Below are 24409 nucleotides of genomic sequence, written 5' to 3' on the forward strand. Positions count from 1 at the left end.
TTATGCAAGGGTTCTGCCAGTAGAAACGCGCTGTATAACATAAAAGCTTAAAAGTCAGAGACACAAAGAACGTTTGAAAAACAACCCTCATTACACAGGTCGACAAAGCCACATAATGGGGCTCACGTAAATTTGTAGTTCTACAAATGTAAACGTATAACCGCTATCATAAGAAACCTCTTTACATCACAACTATATTAGTTTTTCTCCGCTCAAAGGATCCCTAATAAATATAATGGATGCTTTTAAAGAAACTGGAAGAAAAGGCTATATTAAGTATTACTTTCATGTAAAAAACTTGTGTCCAAATATCTTAACATCAAAAAGGTCCAATAAATCTTTAGTATCTTTGTTTTCTTTTATCTCAATTAAGTGTTTTCCTTTTCTATTTAGAGAAACTTTTAAAAAGGGATAAATTCATAACTTTCTTACGAGTACATAATACCATGGCAACGAAATGGCAGATATTTGTTGTCAAAGAGTAGTTCCAGAACACTTATTTACCTGACCGACATCGCAGAACGTAATAAAATCTTAGAGTAAATATTGAGCAAAGGGTTCGCCTCAACTTTTGTCCGTTCAAAGTATATCCCTCAGCATAGAACATCGTCTTCGGAGATTATCTGCTCTCTTTATACGAAAAACTTTCAGTCTGCTCTATGTACACAAAAATATATTAAATACTTCGATCAAAAAATTGCTTGGAGCATGAATATCTATTTAAAGCATTTTACAATTTTGTACCTGTTAGATATAAAACGCTGAGGGTTGACGTTACTTAGTCTTTGCCACATTACTTTTGATTTACTCTATGCCCGGACGCCTGTCATCTTTGATTTTTGTAATATGATTTTGAACGGAAATAAACACTTAATTCTATATTACGGTTTTTTATTACAAAAATATAAGTACTTATTTATTAAACTAAAAAAGGTAATATTAACATAGAGTTCAAAGATCTTCAAAATGTATTTTAATGAAAGACAAAGAACAAAGCGCGTAATATATTCAATTCATGTCTAGACCGAACCTTTGGCAATTCCTTCAGACCTGTTAATATCTGATTGAAAGTCTAACGATGTGAATTAGCAATTTAAATATATCGCTATTTACCTAAAGAACATGAAGCTTTTATACATAATTAAAAATAGAAATATTATTTTCAATTAAAATAATTAGATAAGCAAGTATGAGTAATTCAAATTAATTCAGACACGTTAAAACCAGTAGGAAATAATAACGAAAATTCCTATTCCATGAAATCGTAATGTCAAAGGTGAGTAAAGAGTTAACAACTGAAATGTCAGTTATATTTGTGAAAAGTTCAAATAATTTTAAAGGTCAAAGAACGAATCTATATTAAATCACTAGCTGATGCTCGCGACTTCGTCTACGTTAAATCTATCTTACTCAGCCATAACGCAGCATTCCAATGGTAAAATATTTTTTTTAAAATTTTGACTTATTACAATACATGCAAAGATACAAATCTTTCTTCTTTTTTCTTAGTATATTAGTATATATATCACAACTTTATTGCTAAGTGCTGTGTTACAGATCATTATTTTCAAGGGATTACAAAACAACTTTTTAACTTTCAATACAAAAGTATTCGTATCAAAGTTTTTTTCTATTAAAGTTCCGTAATCCTGTACAAGACAAGTCGCAAACTTTTTACCCCGGACAAGGGACAGGATTAGTTGAGTTGGCGATTATCTCGAAGGCAACACCTTTTATTGAATGAAAAACTTAGAATTGCTGTACAATTGACTGAATATTCCGATCTTTCGACTTTAGGATAACATCTAAGAATATTTTTCTTGCCTTTCTTGAAAAGTTTCCTTAAACTGTGACAACAGTTTCTCGATATTGTTTTTGTTTGAGAGAGTTCGATACGAGATTTTTATCTTAAATTGATTTCTTCAAACAAACCAGATGTTGGTAAGAATTCTTTTAAGTACTGGCGAACGAAACTGTTTAAGAAAATTAAGGTTTTTTATAAGATATTCCAGAAGTACAATGCCGAAAGGGCCAACTCGCCCTGTATACCACTGTGTTTCGTTTGCTGATTGTGGTGCCGGAGGCCTAATTTTAGTCCATTTTCCTTTCCACCCTTCTCTTAAGAGGAAAGGATTGAAAAGAAAAGTGGCTTTGGCGGTGGAGGAGATGCATAGGTAGGTAAAGGTAGGTAACGCTTCTGCTATTGCGGATGTTTATGGGCAGCGGTCGCTTTCCATTTCGGGGGATTCAGGAAGCCGCTTGCTCATTTGCCACCTTATATTAAAAAAAATACAGTACAGTAAAGAAGTACAGTGTACCTTCGTTAATCTTACTAATTATATATCCATGTATGGATAGATGATTTGATGTGTTACTACGTATCTCCATAACGACTAAATCTCGCTGAAATTTAACATAAACGTAGTATATAATCTAGAAGAACACATTGTCTAATTAACTTTCTTATGTCGTTCAAATATGTTTATAATAATCTTGCTGTTGCTGAAATCTGGATTTTTTGTTTTGATATCAACAGATACTCCAATTTTGTTATATATATGTCATAACAGAAGACATTCCAATTATCAAGACGTATTCGAGCACATATCAGTACGTCCTATTAGTGGGACGGATCATTAACAACTCTGTAATTAATCTCGGCATAGCGTGACGTAATATATCAATCATAAATACTCGACATCGTTATACAAACACAATGCTAAAACAAATAACTGTATTATGTTGCAATTATTCATCATCAATACCAGCTCACTATATGTCCCCACCGAGAGGCTCGGAGCCTACCATAGTCAACCATGCTGGCCCAATGCGGGTTGGTTGACTTCACACATATCTTTGATTTTCTTCGCCGATATGTGCAGGTTTCCTCACGATGTTTTCCTTCACCGTATAAACGTCGGGTAAATTATGTATATATGAAAGTTCTAAAAATCGAAAATCACATTGGTACAGCGGGATGCAAACCCAAGACCTGTTGATTCCAAGTCAAGTGCTTAAACCACTGAGCCACCGACGATTATTGCGATTATTACAATACGCAAATGGTTATCTAAAATGAAGAAGCCTTATGTACTTATTCAGTTACATTTAGCTGTATTTTTACTTGAATTAGAAATGGCACTATAGCGGAGTTAATGAGGACAGAATGAAAAACGATACCTCACAATTTTGTCCTGTCTACTTCGTTTGTTTGCAGACAGCCTTAACAAGATTAATAGGGATTAATATTAAAATTGTCAACGACCTAACTAATGGCACAATTCGCTTCCGTCCACAGCTTAAAGGAGCCTTAAGACGAAATTATTCGATAACCTTTGAAGACCGGCATTAATTACCGGCGAGGTAATTGGGTCGAGGCCCCCGAGGTCGCTCTTTGAAACAATAGACATATTGAATTGCAATCATTAATTACACCATGCTTTGTCAAAGCTCGCATTGTTCACAGCGTTTTTTACCTTATTTTTCAAATTAAAATTACATTCAAGTATTTTGATACAAGACAGGATCTATATTTGGGTTCTTGGAAGCTGTTTTCAATCGCTAACTTACCGAGAAAGCTTTCAAGAAGACGAGGCATTGTATGATCCCCTCCATGGTGTCCCCTGTGAGGCAGAAGGTGCCGGTGAGGTGTCGGCCCCGCTTGTCGAGGGGCCGCGCCGCTGCCAGACTGGCGTGCACCAGCGCCCCCCGCGCGCGCGAGCCCCCACCCGCCGCACCCCCCGGACCCCCCGCAGCGCTCACCGCGCTCACCACACGCGACAGCGACTCCATATGACCACGCTCAACACTTACTCACAAACACTCATCACAATCCAACTAAATCTTTTCCGACAGGCTATGAAAGCACTAGACAAAATTGAGCGTAAATTTAAGTCCTAACCCTAATTTGGCACTAATATTATATCTAGTTCCTTAATACAAGTAATTAAGCCTCCTCTTTTATGGTTTCGACGCGGAAAGATAAAGTGGGTACAGTCTTGGTCTTCTTGGTCTTCTGGAATAGTTCCTCGCACTCTTCGCACTCCTCGCACTGACACTTCTCCCCCAGAGGCTCACACACCTTCAGGTTCAACAGGAAGGCGATGAAAGAGTACAACAGTACGGCAAACCCGAGCACCAAGTATAATTCCATTCTGACATAACACCCTGTATAATCCAAGATTTAAAACACAAACGTCAAACACCCTGTGCTTCTAACAGTGAGCTACTATGGTTTATAAGAAACTTGGCAGTGAAATGCGTTAGCTTTTAACTGTCATCAATCATTACAACCGCCTACGCAGATCTTTTGTGGTATACGACACGTCACGTGAAAAATATATGACGTACGTGATAACATCTAAAGTGAACGAAAAGGTTATTTGGAAAAGAAAAACGTTAAGAAAACAATGAAGTGTGAACATCCATCTTACATAAAAAACGTATCTCGTGAGACCATACTTTAAACATCTTTGTGGAAAGTCCGACAAAAATATTTTTAGCAATTCAGTTTGTTAATGGGTAAAATGATAGGATCATTTACCTTGCAATTAAACCATTAGCGAATGTCAACCTCATTATAAATATAAATTATAATTTGTTTGGCAATTTTAAAATCGGAAAGCAGTTAGCGTAATTGCGTTTGCAAATGGCGGCGATCGGCTATAACGAGACGAATTATTGCTTTTATTATTTATTTTGAATTTGACGGAATTGAGATAAACATTATTTGAGAGGCTGATGAAATACTTCTCACTAATCTTAAATTTAGAAGATAGGGACATCATTTTCAATGGGAACGACGGAAAAAGACAATAATCTTTCCAGTGCAATATAGAGACCAATACGGTCGTAAGGAAACGTCGCAATACAACACTATCGAAGAAAATATCTGCAATATTAGGTCCTTAATGTATTGCAACGTTACAAATTGTTACTTTATTTTATTACCACTCGTATTCATAAATAGTAAGCTTTTTAATATTATAGCAATTACAATACCTAGATAAAGAAAGTTCATTGAATTTAATTATGTATTTAAATTAGAGTTGAATTCACTGAATATTAGAGATTCAATTGAACAATTCAGTATTTGAATTGTTTAAGAAATTGAGTATCAAATTTGCATTTAAATAGACACTATGGGTTTATTAGAAAAATCAAATTGTTAACAAATCAATGCACTCAAAGATTATTGAAGCTAAAATTTAAGTTCACACGCAAAGCCGGTTCTATGATCGTATAGACATAAGAAACATGAATAGCTAAACGTGAAATTGAATAGTTTAAAATGCTGGGAAACTTGCCGATCAGACTTATTTGATTCAGTCTGAGAGATATGCAAAATCACACGGACAAAAGTATTTGCGGACAAAAACAATCGTTGATTACGTCCCGACAGACAAATGTCTCGCATCTTTCTCCGCCCTCGCAAACATCCCCCCCTGCTCCTACCCTCCTACGCTAATAGGAAACGTGACTGCCTACCCCACTACCCCGGTACCCCGGCCTACTGACAATTCGCCTGCAAAGTGTGTGTAGCAGTGTCCTAGTCGATTTGAAAACCGCTCACAACTAAGTAGGAAATTAACAAATATTGTTTATTATTGAATGGTTTATTAGTATTGAATAAGATGTACGATTCAAGAAAAAAATAGTCATTTTTAAGCCAAGTTATTTGTGCAAAATCTATGAGTGTTACAGAGTTAAGTGTTCACACAAGTAACTAAAAACAGCACGGACGTGGATGGTGTCTTCTATACGTTTTTACTAAACAATTCAAGCACAAATCGCGACCGCGCTTAAAACTTAACGCTTACTCTGCATAATCATTAAATTAAATAATCAATTTGAGATTAAAAGCCGTCGGCGAGGATGAATTAAAATTCATATATTCAGAACAGACCACAGGGGAGCGGGAACTGACTCATTAATGATTCCATTGATGCTCCTCAAGTGACGCTGACGAGAGCCGACACTTGATAATGATTCCAACTAAATAATAAATCATTAATGTCGAGGAAAACCTGAGACAATCACACCAACGAATGACCAACGCATCCTGGTTTAGGGGAAATTTCTCTTCTGCTCTACCAACTGCGGTTTTTTAAATTTCTATGATAGCAACTAAAATTACGCTTCTGGAATACCTGTATGATAAGAAAGCGTAAATAGAATTTATATGGTTCACAACTTTATCTTTGGGCTATATAACAAACGATTAATAATTATCACACGTTAATCTATATTCAAATTAAAATCAAAGATTAGTGATTAACTTGGCAATTTTATTTGTTACTCATGATTACAAACTTATAAAACATCCATCACGTCTTTATAAGCTCACTATTATCTTGAATGGTTTATAATTCTTATATACTATTTAGAAAACCTTATGTTATTCATTTAAACGTATATAGAATTGAAAAACGAAACATTTTCCACGTAATCCATCTATTAGCGATGCGACATAATGACAGATTTCACTGAAGCTTTTCTAAAAGCTAATTGCTGATTCTGACAGTTTCAAACCAACGCATTCCTGGGGGTATCAGAGGTATCCGAGGGTGTTACTGACGTTTGTCTATCGCGAGGTGTTGAGCAACACGTCAAGTAGGGTCGCGTGACGCAGCGCGGGACACGTGCGTCTCCCTCGGCAGGCGAACGAGCACTGAGCCGCCCGCCCAACCCCTGCCAACCCCAACCGTCAGGGGATGGCATCCTCTCCCCCTCCCCGCCGCAAACTCTCAATTATTTTATTGGGAAAGCTAATGAGACGAGAGGCCGATCACTGTCTGATATTCCCCTGGTTACGTTTAAGCGAATCTATCCGTCGATAGTTGCGGTCGTCAGCATGGCTACACTCCATTTATTTCTGCTATGCTTCTTCATTTCATATTTTTGTTTATTTAATACATCTCAAATAAATGCCTTTAACTATCGCAACTCGATAACTGAAACGAACTGTAGTAAAATCAGCAAACTTTACTCTTATCCATCATTTTGTCTGCTAGCATCAAACGTAGAGGATGAAATATGTAAACAAACTCAACAAGACATTATTAATCCCTTAGCAACTGAAATATCAAAGGGTTGAGTAAATAAATAACTCAGAGCTGATTATTCAAAGGAGGAGAGATGCGGAGGCGGAGGCGGAGGCGGCGGCGGCGGCCGACGGGGAGCCGGAGCACGTCGCCAATACTTTCTGTTGCGTAACAACGGGACGATATCATGTAGCAGAATGTATCTAAATACGATAGACGTACAGTCGGGGAATATGGCGGTGTTCAGATAAAAAACTACCATTTAGACGTTTTGTACACATTCAGACGACGCGAAACAATAACTAATTGAACACAGCTTTTAAATGTTTCTATAAAGAGGTTGGTCAGTGGTATATGGATAATTGCTTTTTATTATCCTTACATTTGTGCATCTCAGTTGCGAAATTTATCTCGCTGGAAGGAACAAGGCAATTATTTCGTAAGTGGAACACCACGGATATCTCCGACTGTACCTAGGAATAAACGTAGATTCCTAAACTGAAATTTGTCACAAATCTTTTTTTTCTTTCCGTATATCTGAAACCAATGTTGTAAAAAACACGAACCTTCCGAGTAAATAAGTGTTGGGGGTTTTAGTATAAACGGCAGCAATTTGCCGTCCACTAGGCATGCATAAAACTTAAGAGGTCACCGCAAGTCGGCTATTGAAAGCGGGCCGAAGCGGGGAGAGTGCGGCGTGCGGCGGGCTCATCAAAAATTTAAGATAAGTGTTATGGCACCTAGCGTGGTTAAACTTTAAACTGAAGCCACACAGAGATTTTACGTTACTGATAAAATCACTGTAATATTCAGCGACAGTGTTAAAAGAATCCCACTAAAAAGCAATTCAGAAAATCTTACAATGGAGTTATTTTAAACTATGATACCAAAACTGAGGGTGTATCACGAATGACAATTACGAGAACAAATTCGTAACGTCATCGACAAAATTTTTATGAGGTTTTGGTGTACATTACGACTGGTAGAGTTCTCAAAAATATTGAAGATACGCTAATGTACACGATGATTCTACACTTAGTTAATAACATTTCAAAATCATAAAATATTATTTGCTTGAAATATTGTTAGTTCACATCTTGACAGATTTCCTCGTAAAGCCAATATCCGGGATGTCGTTAGTGCGAAGTTCGCTTCATAGTAAATATAAATCTAAGCTACCAGGCTAATATATCATTAATGCATCATTATGAAGGAGCCTTCTCATTCTTCGTCTCATTATAGAAGTAATCTAGAAAATGTTGTCAATTTTACCATCACTTAAAAAGACATAGTTCCAAATACCATCAAAACAGGAAGCCAAGTGATTCTGCATTGTTATGATTAAATTATCGAGACTTGGCATCTATAATTTTTAAACCAATGCCACTAAAACATACCTACTGACACACAAAGTTCACATACGCCAGTAAAATGTCAACGCGGTCGTATGACGCTAGTTAGTTACAATTTTCGCACAACCGTCTCCCTCCAACTTACTAATGGCATGACTATTTTGTATAAGACTCTTATGGAACTAGTCTGTTCTTACTAACCAAAGTCCTTATTAAAATAAACAAAAAAAACTTGCACGTAGCTATTACAAAATGTAATATCGTACTAGTTATTGGCATACACTGGTTTACTTGTCCTAGTTACTTGCTTGTATTTCCAACCATATAGATATTATTATTGTCTTAACATTAGGGTACCTTCGCTTGTTCTAAAAAAAGTTATTTCGACGTCTTAACATCAGATATTCACAAAGGACTGTTGCATGCGACTAGGGGCTGGAATTGAAAGGCGTCAGGAGAGGGCAACCTCATTCCTTATAGATTACAGTCCGTTTTGAGATGTTAAATTATACGCTCAGGGTAATGCTACATTAGATACTTGAATGTTTAAACCTTCGCATCATTAATGTAACTGGACACTTTTATGGATATTTGCATGCGAATTTGAGTCACAGAAAAACCACATATATGTCGTTTATTTATTTATTAAGATAAACCAACAGGACAAATGTATAAATTTGTCCTAATTATAGGTTTACACGACATACATAGAAAAATAACAACTACAACAGTAGTTTATCAACGTTGCAGAGAACATATATGATACGTCTTTGTACCTTATCCAGTCGAAGAAATAAAAATTAGTGGAGTAAAATAAAATTCCATGATTAAACTAAGGAGGTAAACAGTCTTTGAACTCCTTTGTACAAATCGATTAACTTGAAATACACGTGGTAGCTTCGTCAAATTCGACGAAAAAGTCAATTAAAATTCTGTCCAACTAATCAAGTTGAAGGATTTCCTCGTCCCTTCGCCGCTAACTTTCCTCCGGCAGCCGGCAAAAGTACGATAAACTTTATTTTCCGTAAAGGTCAGTCTTTAATAATTCCCATTAAATGTAAAAACAATATTAAATTATTGTAAACAGAAAGCTTCAGAAAGTTCAAAGTTCAAAGCGCAGGCTTCCTCTGACATGACATTTTGAACCTCCGAGGAATTCGTAAAGAATCCCGGCATTTGCATTTTGTAACATTTCTGACATTATTATAAAACAAGCAGATAAAATAATTGAAACATTGTAGTATACGGCTCTAAGTTCATTTTAAAATAGATTTGGTCTCCACTCCATGTCAAGTTAAAATGTTATACATAGCATTATTCCTTAAGAAAACTCGGCTTTCTTTGAAACTGACTTCATCAAACTTAACTAACAAAAACTAGGATCAAATGACCACAAACAAGTTGTGTTGTTGAACTATGGCAACTGTAGTGTCGTGAATCGTGTCCAATCGCTCGATCTCCTGTCGGGACAGCGAGGTTTGCGAACTGCAAAAAGGAACTCCTTCAGCCCCTAGAGGGCGCTCCTAACTTGTCAAGTTGACTATCCCTAGCTAAATATCGTAGGACACTTTTGTTATTCCAAAGTTATCTTACACCGTAATTTATTGAAACTTGGTCAAATGTTGCTGATTCTCACAAAAGACTGAAAGCTTTCAATAATTCCTCACAATTCGCATCAAAAACATTATAGTCTCGTTTTCTTTAAGCATAATCAGAGAATAAATCAGCAATGCCACTCAACGCGAAGAAAAAATCAATTTCGCTTAGCGGCGCCAAATACCGGCAAAGCATCGTTCAGCATTAACACTGTTGGCTTATCAGCGACCATCGGAGACGACAAAACAAACGCGCCCATAGCACCCTCCCCGCGGCCCCCGCCGGCCCCTACCAGCCCCTCACGGCCCCTGAGAGTCCTTAATCCCTCCCCGCCCCCCGCCATTGTACCGATAATTTATTTATCAGGACCTTTGCGAAAGGAATTACATAATTCATCTCCGAGTTTCTTTCAAATATTTCAGCCCTCGTTTACCGAAATACTTGTGTTTATTTAGATTACATACAAAAATAATAATTATGACTGTTTTTAAAAATAAGAAAGTTTATTTTTAAAGATTTTGTAGACGTAGAGAATAATATGAAAACTTGGTGCAAATATTTATAGGTGTAAGACCGTGTCTTGTGAACTGTGAACCAATAAAAAAAAACTATAAGTCATATGTTTACTTTTGATCGGAAACTATTCAGAGCAAACTACAAGCATTCAGTTAGTAATTCCGTCAATGGAAAGGTCTTCATATCTAACTAGTGTTGATCCCCCCTCCCCCCCGCCGCTTGTAAAGACCGTCGTGAGTTACAGGCGGAAGCGAATTCATAATTAATTTAAATATATGAATACTGCATGTGAATCTGTGTATACTGTTTTAGTTATTTTATTAATGACAACGATTGGAATGTAACCTTTTGTAATCAACATTATTAGTTATAAAAGTTAAACAACCCCAACTTGCAAGTTGTAAGTTAAGCGTCAATGACTTGTACTGCTGAAAACATCAAGCGAAGTCGCACAAAGTCGTCTCAACTTAAATTGAATCTCTTACTTAGCGAGAGACTGGGAGAGATGACAAACAAGTCAAATACATTTGTCCATTTTGTACATAAATACATTTACTAAATAACTAGCTTTCGACTTTGCCCGGGATTAAAAAAAATACTTAGTACCTTATGTGTTTCTTCAGACGTCAAAATATTTTAAGCCAGTCTTGTGATCCATTCATTCAAACTTTCACATTTATATGTCCCAAAGTCTAAAATTATCCATAAACATTCGCTATAAGTTGTCATATAAATAAAATTACTCACATTATTTTTTACACATTATTAAAAAAGTCATTAAAACATTGCATCATTTTAAAAAATCACAGAAAAACATTTAATTTCATTTTCTATTCGTCCAGCCGGTCGACTGAGCAAATATTCTCAAGAGCATTATTGCAGCAATTCTGAGCAAATCATACCGACAAGACCAATTTATAGAAAATAAATTTTGCGATCAAACGAAATGCGCTTTGAATGCTGATTTTTTCACTTATAATATGAAAACTTTGGCTTTGATTGATTTTATGTCTTAACGATATCAAAGAATTGGGAGCTTGAAAAGCTTAGCAATGCTAAAATAAAAGCAGCCCAAAAACTTTTACCTCATAATTGCCATTATGAAATAAAAAAAAATCTATATTAAAACGTATTCTCCATTTGTTCAAAGACCATTATTATGAATTGAAAGGATCATGTAATGGTATTTAAAAGTTACACCCAAGAAAAGTACATTTTGTTAAAGTGTACGAGAATTATTGTGCAAGTGAAAGGCGCACTAGACTGTACTGACGTAAAAATGTAAAATGAATGTAACTTATAATTTCGCTACCGTAACCAACAGGGGGCGTAGCTCAGATGGTAGAGCGCTCGCTTAGCATGCGAGAGGTACCGGGATCGATACCCGGCGCCTCCAATACTTTTTTTAATATATTTTCCTCAAACTTATAAATAAATTGACTTTTCCATGAGATTGATCCAGTCGGCTATTTAAAAGCTCGAACATTCTGAATTTAGTACTTACACAAACAATCGAGTGGACATTTAATTTTTGATTTATAGATCCACAGAGACCCAAACAGATGAGTCATATAAAAGCCAGGGCGCTGAACAGAAAAGGGCGCCATAGGTCTACGAATTACAGTCTCACATAAGCGTGTCAACTCCCTAAAGTTAGTCAAAAAAGGGGGTGACTAAAAATGACGCCTAGAGCGCTACAAACCAGTACATTTATATTATAAAGAGGACAATTTTGTATATTTGTATGTATTGAAATAACTCAAAAACTGGGCCGATTTTAAAAATTCTATCACTGTTAGAAACGTAATTTATCTACGAGTAACGTAGGCTATATTTTTATTTCACGCAGACGAAGTCGCGAGTAACAGCTAATATAAAATGTAGATTTAAAAAAGCTCTTAAAACACCGCTACCGTGACCTTGCGTCGTAAGTGGGACGTAGCTTTCGCTCCAATAACTCACTAATAAATTACACGTAAGCATGTTCGTATTGATAACGACAAATATGTGATGACACGAGCAGTTATCGGAACGGAAAAGGTCGCTGCACAATAATGTGTAGTTATATGAACAAGAAATCAGTCGGAAATCACGTGCGGAATATCGAAATATCTTTAAATACAATATTAAAATGTATATAGCTTTTGTTGTGAATTTTTCGAAGCGGAATTTGAAAATATGCTAAGTAAGTAGCATATATATTTTTCCAGACTGTTTTCAATATCTGTGCCAAATTTAATCGAAATTCGTTAAGTCATCCATCTATGCAATCGCTCTTTACTTTCCAAAACACCTATTTTTTTATCTTTTTCATTCTCTTAAAATTTAATGGGATAATAATTTATTTTGGTGGGTGTATTTGCAGTGAAAACTGACCGACATTCAACACTAATGTTGCCTTTTTAAAATTCAAGTATAACATTTGTATCAACAATGACAATTTGACTCGATTCAGAACAATACTCACTAATTTGAGTTAACACTATATTGTTCATCTTTATAATGACATTATAAAAATGACAGTAAAAAGAAATCATAATTAATATATTAAATAGCGATATCCATTTTATATTATACTGAGTTCAAATCGAACGTCGAACACGGCGGCCTGCACAGAATAACACAAAACGCACAGAGCTGTGCACTCTGTGCAGCAAATTGCACAGAAACGTGTGCAGCAATGCGTTGCGCTTCGTCCTGCGAGTGACGTCAGCGAATTGTCCACTAGAACTGCAGTACTAGGTTGTGCAAATTTTGCGTCCAATCTCTTTTTAGTAGGCTTTTTTTACTTTTTGCAATTAATACGGATTTCCTAATAAAGGTAACAAATATTAATTTTAAAAATAAAGGCTTCATTTATAAAGAATCGTATAACATTATTCCTCTTGTTAACAATAAATCAACACAGAGTTCTATTCAACTAGATTCTAGTGCGGCTAGGGGACTGCTATGACGTAAGCATATAGTATGCAACACCGCAGAGAATTGGTATGCTTTAACCAGAGTCATTCGTAATGAGGGGATCAGTCAGACAACGTGGTATTACTACAAAGACTTACATGTAAAAGAACCTTGCGTATTTTATACAATAGTTAAGTGAGAGGGACCTTGGTTAAGGCATTTTAGATTGGTTTAACCAACACTGCTGTCTTATAATTTTTTTTCATAAAATAATCAACAGGGGGCGTAGCTCAGATGGTAGAGCGCTCGCTTAGCATGCGAGAGGTACCGGGATCGATACCCGGCGCCTCCAATACTTTTGTTTTCATTAAAATATTTAAATTACGGTCATGGAATACATTTGTTAAGGTATTCCAATATTACTTTGAAAAATCGATCTTAAAAAGCTATTATAAGCCTCAAATTTGTAACATCGATTGCGCATTTTCAAGTGTTTTAACATATTTTTAAATTTACAGCTAAGCTACACGTTCAAGTTACAAGCAACTTGAATGTAAGTCATTCAAAGAAAATATAGGTCAAAGTAAGAAGTAGGTGCTGCGCCTACCTGCGTAAGGCAAGTAACAGCGCAAATGCATATTTTGCAGTAAGCAAACGTTCTGATTTACAACTAATAATAATTAGTATATAAATAACAATTAAAGGAAATAATTCCTTTTGTGTTTTTTAGGAACACAAAATAATCCCAAAATAATTGTAGCAAAATACCAGGCGCATAGAACAAGCTAGGAGTCTGCGAAGTACTCGGGTCGCATGCAGTATGAGACTAATTTAACGCCGGGAATCCGCACTAACAAAGCGTCTCGCGAGCCGCACTCAAAGGAGACTTAAGACCGCATCTCTTCCCGTTCATAAACCTCTAGTACTCACCTACACGCTAATGATGACTTTCTTTAGTACAAAATAAATAAAAAAATCTACATTTCTCCGTACTTTTTTTTTTACTAAAAAACATGTGTTTTTTCTATTTTTGGTTCTTTTCAAACATTATGTTGGATGTGGTTTTGAAAATTAAAACATGTTTTGATGAGTTTCGTGTTATTTGTCCCGATAGTTGTGAATGTCAATACAACATAATACAGAGTTAATTGCTTTATGAAGGTTAAACCGCTTGAAACCTAAAACGTTGAATTAAACCACCCACGTATTTACAAGTTAAAGCAGCCACCTCGCAGTAATTAAGTTCCATAACGCTCCAGTAAACATCATAACTTTTGTTATTAGATTGTCGCGCGGATAACCTTTAGCTTACTAATTCAAGACGGTTTTAATAACGCTTAAAATTGTGAGATATCGTTTAAGTAAAATAAATGAAAACGTAAATACACTAAATTGAACTTAACAATCCTTCTAAAGATACAAATAGTAGATAGAATCCAAAATAGAATGCAGTCTACGTTTGAAACAAAAAACAAAGTCGGTGGAGATGCGAGTATTGCCCGCGGAGAGTCGGCAAACAGGGCGCCTTGAGTACCAGGCGCACAGTTCGCCGCGGAGCGTCCTGCGACCTGCCCCGCCCCCCGCCCTCCGCACTCCGCACTCGCACACCAGCGACACAAACATCCGACACTCACAACTCACAACCTTACAAGTGACATTTTTCACTTTTGCTGACGCACACCTTGAATTTAAAAAATGAAAAAAATTAATGTAGTAATATTAAAATAGTGAAGAAATAAACAGTTTTCCTGATTGCAACCGTTCAGTTCTATTTGGTGTTGCCAAGATATAAATATGTCAGAAGCTCATCTCTTTTTCATCTCAAAACCAAAAGAGTCTTCACTCATGGTACAAAAATAATTATGGCCAGAAATTGAGATTATACCGAACATTGTATGTAGTGAAGTTTCAACGTTCAAGTTGTTTTCTTTTAATTAAATATTTTTTTTGTTTTGAAATCAAACAACCCAAAATCAGCGCCATCTCTCGATTGACTGAAAGTACTACAAACGTTTGCTATCTACGAGAACTTGGAGAACGACGCTTGTAGTGAACGGCGCTTCGTAGTGCACAGTGGTATCAATAGATGGCGCTGATCAAGAAAATTTTAAACAAGAACTATCTTGTCAACGAAAACATTTTTATTTTAAACTTGCGAATAAATCACCCTATCTACCTATGATCCGATAATCATTTTAAAACTCACCTGTAAACAAAATATGTTGGTTAGTATATTTTTAATAGAATGATCAGTATTAAATGTTTATATGAAGAAATTAAAAAAGTGTAACGATTATTGTAAACAAGAAAATACTCGAAAAAGTCTTTAAATCCGCAAAAGTAATTTTAACACAAACAACAAAAAACACATTTAAGCAATTTATCTAGAAAGAAAATCAATCTCATACCAATAAAACGTTATTCTTGTTGAATCAGCGAAATATTATTATGGCTAAGAAAACTAAATAGAAAAGTGCACTTAAATACCACTAATGGCTGTCAAGGGGCAAGCTTTATAAACCAATGCGAATGAAAATATACCATAATCTCTAGCAATAGAGTCTACATTTGAAAAGTGTTAGTATGTAGGAGAAACCCGAGCAAAGCGACCACATTCGATCTCTCAAAGACCTAACAGCAATAAAGTGAATTTTATTGTTCAATTTAATTTCTTTAGCTCCATTTCATTTCACAGATCAAATAACTCTGTTTAACTGATTATCCTGATGGAATCCTGGAGATTGTAATATTTTAAAAGGATATTTATTTCCATATATGAAAATGTTTCTAGACATCTTAGGTCTACGAGGGAGGTGTTCCTTCTTACCTTCCCTTGAGGATACCCATATAACACATTGTAAATAAAAACCTCTTTGCTTCTGTATAGTAATTAAATATATTCATTTTATTTAGCAACTAGCTTTAACCCGCGACTCCGACCGCGTTAAATTAAAAAATAATATAAACAATAGCCTGTTACTCACAGACAAACGTAGCTTTTTAATAGTAAAAGAATGTTTAAAATCCAAATTACAATCAAACAAACAAAGTTTTCCTCTTTATAATATTAGTATAGATATGTACACAATTCTTTACAATCTAACAATGGAATTATTTGAAACTTCTATAGAATAATAATATAGGAGGGTACTGAATATGAAACCAACCAACGACCTTTAAACCTTCAAATGTCAACCATAGAGGTCAATTTGGACGTTGCTCTATTTTGGATAAATGTCAAATTTTACATTCGGCCTTTAGCAAAAGACATCGAACACTTACAAGAATTATAATACTAAGTTTCACGAGCGACTGCGTCCGCGTGGAATTAAGGAAAACAAAAGCAAGTAACGTACGTGTTCTTCCAGACTATCCTCTACATCTATGCCGAATTTCATCGATATCTGACCAACAGTTTAGGGTACAAACTCTAACAAACTCTAACAAACATCCATCCATCCAACCATCCATCCATCTAAACTTTCGCATTTCTAACATTAGTATGAAATATGATATACAAAACCTAATTCAATAAAATTTCAGAACAATTGTAAACATTCGTTACACAAAAGTTAATTAACTAAGTGACTTAAAAGTTGAATAGAGAGATTGAAGTTACAGCGCCCTCTGTAAACTTTACAGAAACGACGAGACTTCGACACTGATGAGTTTATTCTAAAACTAACTACTTCCTAGTATCCTAGTACTTAAAATAACTTCAAGGTTAATAAACAAGACTTTAATTAGAGATTTTTACAATCCATACATATAATAAAATTGGAGTGTCTGTTTGTGATATCAAAGTAGTAATTCCAGATTTCGGGAAGATGATGTATTTTTTGACTGTCTGTCCGTTTGTTCCGAGTTATCTCCGAAACGGCTGGGTTGATTCTGACCGGACTTTCGGACTCTGGACGGGTATATTATAGGTTACTTTAATCATAATATTGCGTGAACGAAGTCCCGGGCAACAGTTAGTAATAAATAATTTTGTAAAAAAAGCATCAAAATATGGAACATTAAAAACATACTAGGATGTTTTGTATCTATAGTTTAACATGAACCGTGAAATAAAGGGAATTAATTTGAACAATACTAGAATTAAAGTGAAGCATACAGCAATATTACTGAGATATTGTGTCTGTCGCAGTCTCGATTACAACGACTAGTTAATTTTAATCCGTTGCGCCGCTCACGTGCGCGTCCCGGTTTATCTTAATTCCGGGAAGATTGCATTTCCAAGGCATTTGCTTCGCTACGAGTGAACTTCATATTTGTCTCCCGGCGCCGGTTTATGTCGTCAATATTTATAATGAACGAGCTTTCGTCCTCGACTCCGTCCGTGTGAAATTAAAAAAAAACATAAGTTAGTGTTCTATGTGTTCTTCCAGACTATTATCTACGTCTATGCCAAATTTCATCGCGATCCGTTCAGCCGTTTAGACTACAAACTATAACAAACATCCATTCATCCATCTAAACTTTTGCATTTATAATATTACTATAACATTTATATGATTAAGTAAGAATTAACTAAAAAGAAATATGTAACATCTAAAGTATTATTACAAGATTACAAATTCAGAATATTATACCTACATTAAATTTACATTTAAAAATAGTGTGCGCAAATTTTCTAGTTGATTTGATATTGAATATTCACACAATACAAATGTTTAAATACTTTATAGAAACAAAGAAAAGCTTAGGTTCTATGTTATAAAATACCAAAGCGGATTGTTCATTATTTAATGCGAAAATTCAATTCCACTAAAGATCGACGTAGTAAGGCGTTATCTTAATCGAGTCTTGAGTATTTTCTCTACAGATTGCTGAAGTACAAGTACAGTCAACCAACAAAAACAGGATCAAGGCACTGAACGATGCTATCGGTTCGGTTTTCTTTATGTTGGTTTTACACTAGGGCAGCACAATGAGGTAGAGCAGTATACAATGCAGTACTCTTGTTTATAAACTTACTCTCCCCTGTACTAAAGGCGTAGCATAATTGTCTACGAGACATTACTCGTAACTTCATCGACATCATTACAATAACAAATTTTATGAAATTCATGTCTATAACGAAACACATTTTTCTTTTAAGCCTGTTCTCTCTCGACAAAATCGTTAGACAATCGAAGTCCGTTTCTGTTCTACTGTCTTACCTTACTGTTCCCTTGTTTGAAACTATATCTACGTAGTCCGTGTTAGGATATAAAATAAACTCAATGTGAGTCGGTAACATGACGCAACTAAACGTGGGCCTTATTTTGTACGCGTTTTCCCTTATCTAAGACACCAGGCAAGGCTCTGTCGACTGTATAGAGTGGGTTGTGTTTTAATTTCACTTATACTTATTTGCGTAACATTCCGTCGTAAAGTCGAGTGCTGAGTAAACGCTCTGCTGTACAGAGTATGGTTGTATTTAGTTTCCTTTCGTTATAACGTAAATTACCTGATTTTAAGCAATCTCAGATTCCAAATTAATTAAAAGTTCCAGTGAAAAAAAAAGAAAGAAAAAGAAAGGCACAGAAAGATTTTTATCTATAAAGACTGGAGGTAGGGGATTGTTACTTTAAGAGGCGACGCCGCTGGCAGTGACAAATTCGACAATTTACATAAACGACCGCATTATTTTAGACAACCACGACTTCGGCGAACAGTAAACATTACTCACAATATCACATTATATCTTCTGTTAACGCTCTTTGTATTATCATTGGCTTTCTAATCAGGAAGATATTCAATTTTGGAAGCATGCGACATGACAATAAGTCGAATTATCTGTTCGATAATTAACTATTCTTAAAACTAAACAACTCCGCATTGTCTAAATTAAATCAAAAAGCGTAAAACAGTCACGGTGTCTATATTTGAAATTTAGATATGAAATTACGAGTGTACAGCATTGAAGGTAAACTTGTTGATTTCCAATAGACGTAATTGATTGAAAACACTCGGAGAGGTTCAGTTGAAAGGCTGCGAGGGGATCAGTCGGCTCTTAGCGACTCCTGTAGAGATGAAAGACGCGAGATGAAAGGTACGTATCTCGCCGAGGTCGGTAAAACATGCCGACGGGGAAAAATAAGTCTATTCAATAAGATAATCTGAATTGTGACTGAGAATAGATTGAATTCTAAACGGGTTTGAATTATTTATTTATATATGTTTGAATTACAATATTTAATAAAGAGTATTTAAAATTTTTTAGTTACATAAGTACGCGTATACTTAAATAAAAATGGTTAAAAAATACTTTATTTCATAGTTAAACGTTAACTTTTCTCTTTCGTGCACTAAGTGCATGCGAAGCACATCTCCGGGAGTACACTGGCGAGGCAAGCGCAGCCGCGGGGCGCGCTAATGGCCACTCATTAGCGCTCAGCGCAGCTCGGGCCTTGTTCACACTATAATGCCCTCACTTACATTATCATAAAATGCATAACTATGTACAACCATTTTGTATAAAATATTACAACTAACTATTCGTAGGCAATAAAATCTGAATTCTCTACCTACCCCTCTGAGTTATAAGAGGGCTTATGTATTCAGTTTTTACTAAACCATTTTCCTACAGATTCTTGTCTATCATAACTTAGGTCTAACGTAATCTAATGAAGTGCAATACAGTCTACGTATTACTTCAGTAATCAACGTACATATTTGTAGTTACAATTTGTAAATACAAACTTGCAGGTAACGTAATTTGTGTGTGGAGTGCTCCGCGGTCTGAGCTGCAACATGATTGGTTTAGCTCTCGTCTCCTCACTCACTGACAATACATACATGCAGTCTATAAAAGGTTTAGACACGTCAATGAAACATTGGTTAGTTTATTGAATTTTTATTCGAAATTAAAATCACAAACAAACAAATCTCTCTTTATAATATCAACATAGACGTAGCTATACTAAATGCACATAGTAGGAGTTAATTATTATGTTCCCGAGGGAGCGGTGAGCAACGGCGTTTCGGAATTATGTAATAAAGTAAATTGCATATTTGGCGCTTCAACCTTATGTATACCTGGAACGTTATTAAGTATATAGTGGCTATCATTCAAACTGTCGTATTTCTACACACATGGTTAATTGTTCACTAAGAGACCTCGTATAACAATGCAAGCGATTAACAATGACTAACATAAAATATTGCTTAAAACCTAAGGTAAAATATTTCACGTGTCTTGTATCCGAGGTCAACAAAATCTTTGTTGAATGAATAGACAAAGACAGAAACAAAAGCCTACGCAAGGTTAACTTTTTAGAAGGCTCTCGTAACGACGCTACGAGGCCGTAGAAAGCACGGTTACATGCCTTTAACTATAATGTTACTAGCTTTCGCCGGCGACTTCGTCCGCGCCGAATTAAAAAAAAAACAAAAGTGAGTAGCCCATGTGTTCTTCCAAAGTATTCTCTACATTTGTACCAAATTTAATGGAAATCCGTTCGACCGTCAAGGCTACAAGCTCTTAACAAACTTACTTTGTTATTACATGAAATAATAAAAAAAAAACACAAAAAAATATTTAATCCTGATTTTTTAAAACATTTTTGTAATCAAAATGATTTTTTTTATTATATTTACATCCTTGTTATTAAATTACGTAATTATTAACAATTTAAAACAAAATGCAATTCCCTAATGAGATCGTGTTCAAATAAAAGCAAATTTATCCCAAAATTAAATTGCTTTATTAATTTTTAATTGAGATATAAAAAATTGTAAACCGATATTCACCTCATTAAAAACATTTTTACAATCTTATTACAAAAAACACACCGAAATATTGCAACCACACCATTGAGATTGTTTTCATTTCAAAACAATATTAATTTGGTACTTGTTCGTGTGTTAACATTCATCGGTTGACATCAAAAACAGTGTGCGGTTGACATGATTCTAAATGTCAAGTGGCTATCGATACTGACATCTAATATCAAACATAACGAGCGCATACCTTTGAGTAAACTATCGCACAACTGTTGTGATTGTCAATCGTTTAGGAATTCAACTGTTTTGTTGCACAACTAAAAATCGAGTAACGCACCTTCATATAAGAACATAGGAATCAAAGCGAGACTAAGAAACTGTGCGAAAGTTTAGCTTCATGCTCTGATGACCAACAACTAACTTACAATAGTAATGGAGGCTCAACAATACTATTTACAGATAGATGTAAGAATCTTTACGAAAATAAAGGAATCCTACTCTTCTTACCATTTCAAAACAGTAAAGCTATTAAGGAAAAACTTCTAATAATTCCTTATTTACATTAACAACTGGAAAGGTCCAACAAAATAAAACTCATTACGTTCGAAACATCCTGTAATTTAGAAGTATATAAAGAAGTAAGTAGTACAGCCACTTTGGTGGATTTAATTTGAAAAGTTGCGGCGGAATGGATGTGGCCAGTCAACACGAACGCTCTCTGTATTGCCTCCCGATGAAATATTGATGAGCACAGAGATGCCTGTTTTCTTAAGCTGGGTTCACACGAGGGTAGTACAGTAGCAGAACAGTAGAGTATACTAGTACTGTTAGCATACAACGTCGGGATAGAATTGTACTATTTTAACAGTAAGAGCGGGCGAATACCTTTGATTAAACTACCGCAGAACTGTTGTGCGATTGTCGATTGTTTCAGTAAATTCAACTGTTTAGTCGGATAACTAAAAATTGAGTAGTGTGCGTACCTCCTCCTCCTCCATATAAGCTCATAGGAAACGACAGTTTAGTCAAAGGTGTGCATCCGCTCATAGCGTTCATACTAAAGCAATACTGTACTCTACTGTACTACCCTTGTGTGAAACTATCATTGTACTCGTCTCAACCACGAGCGATGAGAAAACTTTAGAAGTACAATACGTTTGCCGCGTGTTAAATAATATAGCAAGAAAACAAACACACGTGAAATGTTATGTAGATCATTCTTTTTATAGTTCAATTGTTTTTGTCGATGAATACTTCACCTACATACGAGTATCTTACTAATCTCGGTTCTTACTAATATAAATGTGAAAGTATAGATGGATGGTTGTTTGTTAGAGTTTGTAGCCAAAACTGCTGAACAGATATCGATGAAATTTGGCACAGAAGTAGAGGATATTCTGGAAGAACACGTTGGCTATTCACTTTTGTTTTTTTTTTCAATCCCACGTGGACGGAGACGCTCGCGAAAACTAGTGATTAATAATTGATGGTTTTCATTTTTCAAATATTTACTGTACTAAGCTAGTCTGTGGTTACAGCGTTCACAACAAATTGGTTTCGTTGCCAAAAAAGGGCCGCGTTTAGCCGCCCGCCGCGCCGCGCTGCGCTGACCGAGTTTGGACAAAGCTTTATTAATGGCCACCGAGCAAACAAGCAATGCAAGGTATGCACTGAAGCGAATTCACATCAAATGCTAAATAAACCCTTTAATCTCAAAATTTAGTTTTATTTTGCTTTCCTCCAAGAAACTAAAAAAATAATGCTATTTCTACAAATAAAACAACCATTTAGAGTGATATTGGGGTGAAGTCTGTTACTGAAACATTTTTTAGCCCGATCCATAACCCTAACCAGGAAAGAACTAACATTTCAAGATAAATTTAATGTTAAAACAACATAATACTAATTACCAAAAAAAGATTAGTTCTAAATCGCCATTAACTTCACACTTTAACCAATCCCTAAAATCAGCGTAGTGTACACAGCATTAAAAGTTTCGTAGCACACGCTACGATAACGTAGCACCGTAGCGGGGCAATCGCCGTGTCTACGAAGACTATAGTTCAGACCGCACAATATATCCTCAAGTTACTGTTATATGTCCCATTGCAAATATCTCCGCGTCTAATTTACAATTCTAATTTATGTTAGAACATTGCGTAACTTCGAGCTGTAATTACACTTAGTTAATCAAGTGCTTGTACTCACAGTTATTACCTACTTCTAGGTATTAAATGTTACTTTATGATCAGCGATAAGCATTTGCAAAGATTGTGTTTAAATTCGTACTTCTTTTCGCCGATGATAATAAATAAAAATATGACCAGCATCGTTTTTATTAATGCGTAGTTGGAAATTCAATCTTAGTTTTCCACAGATTTACGCATTTGCTTATCAAATACACTCTATACTTAATTAGTTAGTTAACTGAGATGTTCGTAATTTCAATTGAGTTTCGTCGATCAAAGCAACTGCACCGCTTCAACACGCTACAGCTCTCTAATTGCATTCTGATTGCATTTCCTGAACGTAGTTCAAACATATGGAGAAACAGAAACAAACAAAAAACAAATTGCTTCGTTACTACTTAGAAAATCTGTAATAATTAAGTGTTAAACTTATACTATTACAATTCATTTAATTTTTAACTTACAAAATTAAACCGTTCAATTTAAGAATATAAAAGGTTTTTTCTCGCTGTCATACTCTCCGATATGCGCCAAGCTTTCTGACGCCAAGCTCGTAACCTGCTATATTCTTAGCAAAAAAATATCCAACTACGCACAGGTTAAATATTTATTAATGCGCAACCTTTGACACTGCCTTTTACCCTCTCTTTTATGCAATTCGTCTGTCTTTTATTTTGTAAAACCCGCTACACACTAACAGTCAAACTAGATAGGGTATAGCTAGGTGTAGTGTACAGTGTACTTATAGTTGGTTTCCCAGATATATTTAACCATTCATCAGTATTTTTGTTTGATATCTTCAAGGTGTTTTCTTAATACGTAACTTGAAACTCCGTTGAAACTTATATCAACTTAACACTAATGAATCACCAGGTAATCTAACCAATGTTATTAAGAGACAAGATTTGTATTTTTGTATTGAATTAACTAAAAAACTATTGGACCGATTTTAAAAATTCTTTTATCGTTAAAAAGGTAATTTATCTTTGAGTAACAAAGGTAAAGTTTTTTAATTTCAAGTGGGCGAAGTCGCGAGCAACAGCTAGTGATTAAATAAATGGGGACTTCAGCAATCCAGCATTTGTAGGTTATTTGAAAG

General features: G+C 35.3%; 1 protein-coding gene and 2 non-coding genes across 7 annotated transcripts in view; 2 read left to right on the plus strand and 1 right to left on the minus strand.

The window, feature by feature from the left end:
* The window catches only part of LOC106108267 (neurobeachin), a 302082-nt gene that overhangs the window by 249839 nt on the left and 27834 nt on the right, over window positions 1–24409 (minus strand). The gene's annotated exons all lie outside the window — the stretch shown is intronic.
* On the plus strand, window positions 11831–11903 carry Trnaa-agc. The gene has a single exon. It is a non-coding gene; the product is annotated as a tRNA-Ala (tRNA).
* Trnaa-agc lies at window positions 13688–13760 on the plus strand. The gene has a single exon. It is a non-coding gene; the product is annotated as a tRNA-Ala (tRNA).

Source organism: Papilio polytes, unplaced genomic scaffold, assembly GCF_000836215.1.
Source record: "Papilio polytes unplaced genomic scaffold, Ppol_1.0 DF821733.1, whole genome shotgun sequence".
In the NCBI taxonomy this organism is placed as follows: Eukaryota; Metazoa; Arthropoda; class Insecta; order Lepidoptera; family Papilionidae; genus Papilio; species Papilio polytes.